This window comes from Rhipicephalus sanguineus, chromosome 2 (assembly GCF_013339695.2).
Source record: "Rhipicephalus sanguineus isolate Rsan-2018 chromosome 2, BIME_Rsan_1.4, whole genome shotgun sequence".
In the NCBI taxonomy this organism is placed as follows: Eukaryota; Metazoa; Arthropoda; class Arachnida; order Ixodida; family Ixodidae; genus Rhipicephalus; species Rhipicephalus sanguineus.
The window spans coordinates 72,199,465-72,206,268 of NC_051177.1; positions in this window are offsets into that span (position 1 = coordinate 72,199,465).

The window sequence follows — 6,804 nt, forward strand, 5'->3', positions numbered from 1 at the left end:
CGAGTCCGTGTCTTGGAAAAAAAATATGGAAGTCTGGAAATTGTCTTTCAGTGTTGCACAAGAATCTTCGTGTCATTTGCGGATGGAGGATGAGTGTGCGCTGTCGTGGATCTGGACGTGGATGTGACGTCGCTGTCAGTGGACCGCGGACATGCATCGTAGAGCAGCCCATAGCCTGGTACTCTGCTTCAACAAGCAAGCTTCATCGTGTGTAACGTCCCTTGGGAGGCACCTAGAAGATGTGCCTGGAATTCGTGGATGTGGTGGGGGGGGGGGGGTTATTATTCGTGCTTAAATTACATAACGGCAGGCGATTATAGGAAGGACTATGCAGGAACATACTGTGGTAATTGTTTCTCTAACTTTATCCGTAAATTGGCTTTTAAAGGGCATACGCCGACGAAGAAAAGCATATGGTGCGTGATGCTGAACAGCGATGCTTGTGGACCGTGGACGTAAAAGGAGAAGGGCAATACTGTGCCTCGCTTGTATATGCACACGGAGCTGCAATCACGCGACCATGTAAGGGTAGAGTGAATGTGGGCTGAATGTTATACTACACATGCACCGATGGTGCATGGGCAAAGCACTCAGTGAGCAAAGCTCACCTTGTGCAGTGAACGTTTGCTTGAAGTCGCCAAAGAGACGGCATTGCATAGCATAACTTATTTGAGAGTTTTCTGAGTGTCATAGAAATGATATCATCATAAGCATGATTATACTCTTATAGTTTGCATTGTCAGTTACAAGGAAGGAAAGAAGGAACAGGAGAGAGAGGAAAGGCAGGGGATGTTAACCAGTGGATGTTAACCAAACCGTTATGCCACCCTCAACGGGGGAAGGGATAGGGGAGCTTGAATGTTAGAGGTAGAGCTCCCTACCTTTCCTACATTCCATCTCTCTCTCTCTAGAGGTAGAGAGAAAGAGAGATAGAAAGAGGGAGAGGGGGAGCGCATACGCACCAAGTCACACTCCTTCACGACATCGTCATTAGTCTATGACCACCGTTGCAAGTATCTTGTAATCAAGAATTTGAGCAATGCCTTCGTTGCCTGTTACAAAGGATATTTACAGCTGTATAGGAAGGCTGAGAGGTAGAAAGCAATACGCAAAATAGAGGGGAAAAATAACAAAGCAGCTCGGTTCCGCACAGAATAAAGCTGCTAACGCCTCTCTCGCTTTAATTAGGAAGTCCTCATGTGATCGATTCTTCTGTTGCAGTCCTTTGACACTTATTTTGCATGGAGTGTTTTTCTGCTATCTACCTATGTAACATTTGTTACTCTCCGGCCTGCTAAGAGTACACTGCGCACGAGGTTTTTCGAGTATTGCCCCCAACAACGTGTGGCTTATGGGTATCACGCTCAACTCGAATTGGTACTAATGGGTACGCGCGTTTTTTGACTGACGCGTGCGTAAAGTGGAAACCGCCGACGAACGGTTTCCACGCATACCGACTCGCAGAGCTGAATAAGCTGTCCTCGCTCAGCAACTCATCTTATATAGCATCGGAAACGTCAAGTCTGAATCACCCTTGTCTGGAACGCTGTCGACGTCCGCAGCTGCTACCGCGCGTTAGCTACAAGCTTCCGTTCATTCTTGGATCATAGCACAAGGACGCAGCAAACATGCATTATGACCATGTTTGATGTCATTACGGAGTCGGCCTCTGCATATTTTTGCAAGAAACGGCGGCTAAAGCGGCCGAGTGGCCGCCAAGCGTGATTCGGACTGTACGATTGTGGTATGCAGTTCGCTTTTATAGCGCACGCAGCGCTAAACTTCGAACATTTGTTTGATTTAGAGCTGTGTCTGCTTCGTTCTTTTCAGTCCTTGTTCTTATTGTGAGCTATATAAGTAAACATGAATTACCAACATGTCCAGGCATACGCACTTTCAAGAGGTATGTAGCCCGAAGGCGCAGTAAATGTGCCGGACCGAGCTCTGGAAGCGAACGGTCGGTGCCCCGCAAGCCCCCGCGAAAGTGCGAACATAAAAACTCGCGCGAAAAAGAGATGCCGAGCGAGCAAGCGAACGCGTTTTCTCTCTTTCACTGATAGCGCCGTGCGGTTAAAGCCACGCTCTCGCACCGACGTTGCGGAGTTGTCGCTCGCAGTCGTCGTCACACACACATCGCGCCGACCTTTTTTCCCACCCTCAGCATCCTTTCACCATGCAGCCGGTGTGTGCGCCAACGCGTGTGCGCTCGCTTCGCTGCAGAACGCCCGAGTGTCGGCGTAATATATAGGCTACACGCGCGCAGTCCTCGCCTCGCGCTTCCTTCGCTGAAGCGCTCGTCACGTTTCGGAGCGTTGGTCCTCTGAAAGCGCTGAAAGGCTCATTCGCGTGGTCTGCGTTCGCCTGATTGGACTTCCAGTCTGCGATGGACGCCGGTGGAGTTTAGTGCGTCATCTCAGTCTGACGCTGCGCCGTGCTCCCTCGAGTCTGCAATAATTAGCGTCGCTTCTTCCCCACGACCATTACCGCCACTGTCATCTTAGTTCACTGTCGGCTGCGCCTGCTGCTGATAGAAAGGTGACGCACAGCGCGGGAGCGCAGCTGGTGACTCGAACGCGATCGAAGGTGAGTATGTTACCATAAGTTATCAGTTATCATGTTAGTGATGTAGTTGTAGCCCGAAATAATCAATATATTTTCGGGTTTTACGTGACAAAGCCACAAGTTGGTTACGGGGCACCCCGCAGTGGGGACGCCGGATTAACTTCTACCGCCTGCAATTCTTTAACGCCCTCATATATGTTGCAACAAGGGTAACAAGGGTGGTTTTTTTTTCTGCTCTTTTTTTGCTTTTTCTTTTATCCACCATTGAAATGCGGCCACTGGGGCCGAAAATTGAACCTGCGCTCTGGCGCTTTAGCAACACAGCACCTTAGCCGCTAGCCGTGTACAACGGCGGGAGGCTATAATGACAGAGTCGTCTAACAACTTGATAGGTAATGTGAATGTATGATGACTGTTAAGATGTAGCCTCTCAGAGTTATTCTGTGCATGTTGGCCGGCTGACCCATTTAAAAAAAATTCCACGCCTATTGTGAATATAACGTGCGTAGTTTAGAGCAATTCCAATGTTCTGTTAATTATCGCACTATGTCATATCATGTTGAGTACCGAGTACGTTAAAACGTAAATACGTATCATTTCTAAATGCCTCTTAACACGAAATACATCTTAGTTCTAGTAGTATTGGCAGTTAGTATAAATTATACCATTTTTCTGCAACGCGAAAGCGGGCGGATGTCACATTTCATGATGCTGCCGTTATTGTAAACCACTGAAACCAATCTGGAAGGTAGGAGAAGGTTACAGCACGTTCTTTCTTTCTTTCTTTCTTTCTTTCTTTCTTTCTTTCTTTCTTTCTTTCTTTCTTTCTTTCTTTCTTTCTTTCTTTCTTTCTTTCTTTCTTTCTTTCTTTCTTTACAAAAAGTAGTAAAATACCCGTGTTGCAGCTTTGGGCGCGAACATAAACTCACTCACTCACTCACTCACTCACTCACTCACTCACTCACTCACTCACTCACTCATTCACTCACTCACTCACTCACTCACTCACTCACTCACTCACTCACTCACTCACTCACTCACTCACTCACTCACTCACTCACTCCCGCACTCACTCACTCACTCACTCACTCACTCACTCACTCACTCACTCACTCACTCACTCACTCACTCACTCCCGCACTCACTCACTCACTCACTCACTCACTCACTCACTCACTCACTCACTCACTCACTCACTCACTCACTCACTCACTCCGCCTCACTCACTCACTCACTCACTCACTCACTCACTCACTCACTCACTCACTCACTCACTCACAGCCAACTACGAAACTTTTTCACACGTGGTGAAGCTTTGAAGCGAGATAGCTAGCCGCATTATTAAAGAAAATTTGCTGAATAGGCAACACAAATGCTCCTCGCGTTTAAAAGAACATACGTAAGCTTTAGCTTGCGCGCTGACACATAGCCGTCAGAAGAGAAAGCAATTCGGTAACTATGAATGGAAGTGAGAGTGAATAGGAGTGTCACGGGTCGCTTTTGCGGTCATCGCCTTCAGGCACCTTCTGCTTCTCGCTCAAGAGACCACGACCTCTTCACGCAACTTGATTTGTTGGCTCTACGTGGACGCTTGGACCACGCATTTTTCTGGCCTTTGAAAGACTTTCATATTCGGCCATTTTCTCACAGACTCCCGGCCTGTTCCGTTCTCTTATACATCCGTTTATGTAGCAAGACGGAGGTAGGCAGTATATCGGATAATCATTACTCTATTCGCTTAGTATGTTATCTCTGGCGCAAGATGCGAAAATGAAAAGAGCGTAGGAAAATACTCTGGAGCACCTAGTACGAGCTATTATCAACGATCCAAAGGCATAGAATGAGGGTTTCTGAGGGGGCGATATAGTTAAAGCGTGCCGTGCGAACTTATCACGCAAGTTGTTTGTCAAAAGAAAAAGGAATCTGCGGAAACTTGACCGGTGTTGTTTAAGTACTGCGCCCCTTGCTCATCCCCGTCCTTTGATGGAGCTGCTGTCTGCTCCCTATTGGTCAGCATGGTTGAGCGACGTCACTTCGCTGACTATCGCGGGGGTGTTGAGTAGATGGCCATGTTATTTTTTATTGACCACCTACAGTTCGGTTACTAATCGTCTACATGTACAATGTCTCGCAATTATCAGATTATTTTCCAATTACTGAAGCATTACGTTACGGACGCTATTTTGCTCCGATTTTCGCCGGGGCACTCGCCGAAGAGTAATTACGCATTAAGGAAGTGCATTTCTGAGGCATTCAGGGTGATTTTATTTCTCTACGTCGACGCATTTCTGCGGAAATGCAAAGTTAAACTTCCCTGCGGCTGTATACCTGTGGCGTCCATATAGTCTTCTAACACACTTTTCCAACCTACGCAATCTTCACCCTATGCCGCATGTTTTGGTTAGAAATGATAACACCAGTTATTATGCTCATGAACAGCATTTGATAAGCAACGTGTGCAACAATAAAAAAATGTTATATCAAGTAACCGAATTCCACGAGGTACTTTTTGTCCAACCTCATCAGTTGGGATTCGACTTAAGCGGCGAAATATGGGGGATAGGGACTCGAACTTCGACCAACTTCTTAAAAACCTTGCAAAAACCTTGCAAACACAGGCCTCTAACGAACTACTAGCTTACGAATATGATCGAATTAGAACAGATATTTGGTCATTCGTATAGTGTATCGCTGTTTGTGTTTTTAGATCGTGACGGTGATTTGTCTCACACAGCACTTACCGACAAGGCAGACTGACCACGCACTGAGGAATACAATTATAGCCGCAAATGTTGAAATTCGAAAAAAAAAGATCACCAACAATAAAAAAGAAGCTTGTTTCACGCGGAACTATGTCAAAATTATATATATTGTCCCCGAAAGAAATCAGAAGTACCACAAAGGACGAACTTGACCTTCAACCACGACGCTGGTTTAGCAGGAAATAATAATAATATCAGGTGTTCTACGTGCAAGAACCACGAATGATTATGAGGCACGCCGTAGTGGAATGTTCCGGAAATTTTCGACCATCTGGTGTTCTTTAACGTGCACCGAATCGCACAGGACACGGGCCTCTAGCATTTTGCATCCATCGAAATGCGACCGCCGCGGCCAGGATCGAACCCGCGACTTTCGGGTAAACCGCCGACTACTGTAATGACTGTACAACCGAGGCGGACAAAATTTAGCAGGAGAAGGTAAAACTAAGTTGCTAAGTAGCTTGTATTTGTATCTTTATAGGCAACTTATTTCTTAGTTTCGCCTCGTGGCAATATTATAACTAGATGAGGAAGAAGGCACACTTCGTTCATTTTGCTTCTTCTTCTCTTCCTACCTTTTTTCACTGTTATTCGGGTCTCCGGTGTATATAAGGGAAGTGCATGGTACGGCCGCTTTTGTAATCTACTGGAGAAAACTGCTGCCCTTGAAAGACAGCCACCGTATATATGGGTTTGCTGCTAAGCCTTTGCGCTTTATTATTTGTCTGCATCGCGAAACGACTGCCGACGCGTAAATGGGCTTTTTCCTAGCTGCGTAATCTTACTGCTCTGGAATTCAAGCGCTGCATGAAGTTGTAAACTGCATGTATTATAACCGCCACGAGGGACGCAAACAAGCTTGGAGGAAGTTTGACACACGCTGTACAAAGGTACAGTTCTCTGTGTTTGTCGGAAAAGAATGAGTTGAGCACCGATAGACGGAGGAGAGCGGGCGGACGGAAAGATCAACAAAGAACAGACAGGCACAAAGTACCAAGGACCTATAAATGGTTGGACGACAAGTCGTACAAAGGTGGACGTCATGTCAGGCAGTTGAACAAGCAGTCAAGTGCGTCTGGTCGCATAGACGGACGCGCATCATACGTATAGTAGGACACACAAATCGACGATCGGACAGACCAGTAGTAAAATGCCGATAGGGAGGACAAAGGGTGTGTGTGTGTTGGGGGGTGTTAGTATACATAGAGTAGCCTACAGATAGGTGTAGCCAGATGTGACTGGTTTGTATGATCTCCATGGTTTGGGTTATGATGTGTTACTACCGTTCAAGTTACTGTACGCTAACATACCTTTTAGTCAACAAAAGACGACGAATGCCATAGTTTTCCCGCATTCTCTATTATTTGGGGCGGGCAGGTCAGGTCACGATCATGCTGTACAAAAAAAAAGTAAAAGTGGCGCTGCAGAATTTAAAAAAAGAACAACAACGATGTGACCATGGTGCACTGCTCGTGTGCTG